Genomic DNA, 447 nt, shown 5'->3' with positions numbered 1-447 from the left:
GTTTAATGAGCCATCTCATTTCCGCGACGCTGCCAGGTCGCCCGCAAAGCAAAGGTAAATATTTCCCGTAGAAACCCGCTGTTCCAAGATTAGCAGGAAACGCCGAGGATGGCTCCCTGGAAACGCCAAAGGGAAGGAACACAGGAGAGAAGGGCCCATTTACCCCGAAGGATCGGGTACAGGAATAATCTGGACAAACGACTCGGGCAACCACGCCTTTTCCTGTCGGGATTCAAATGCCTTGACATGCGGGGGCCTGGCCGAGTCTGGAGGGACCGGCACCCCCTCCCCTCCCCGCCCCCCTCCAATCGGCCAATTCCTAGAGACCTCCGTGCCCTACGTGGGTTCCTTTCGAGGCCACGCCCAACCACCTGCCTTATGGGCTCCTACATCCTACACCCAGAGCCCCTATACCCACAGCCCCTACACCCACTGCCTTACACCCAC

General features: G+C 58.6%; 1 protein-coding gene across 1 annotated transcript in view; it reads right to left on the bottom strand.

The window, feature by feature from the left end:
* The window catches only part of PCSK6 (proprotein convertase subtilisin/kexin type 6), a 52,255-nt gene that overhangs the window by 38,396 nt on the left and 13,412 nt on the right, over nt 1-447 (bottom strand). The window lies entirely within an intron of this gene.

The sequence above is a fragment of the Myotis brandtii genome, unplaced genomic scaffold (assembly GCF_000412655.1).
Source record: "Myotis brandtii unplaced genomic scaffold, ASM41265v1 scaffold329, whole genome shotgun sequence".
Lineage (NCBI taxonomy): Eukaryota > Metazoa > Chordata > Mammalia > Chiroptera > Vespertilionidae > Myotis > Myotis brandtii.
This window is presented reverse-complemented; position numbering and strand designations above follow the sequence as displayed.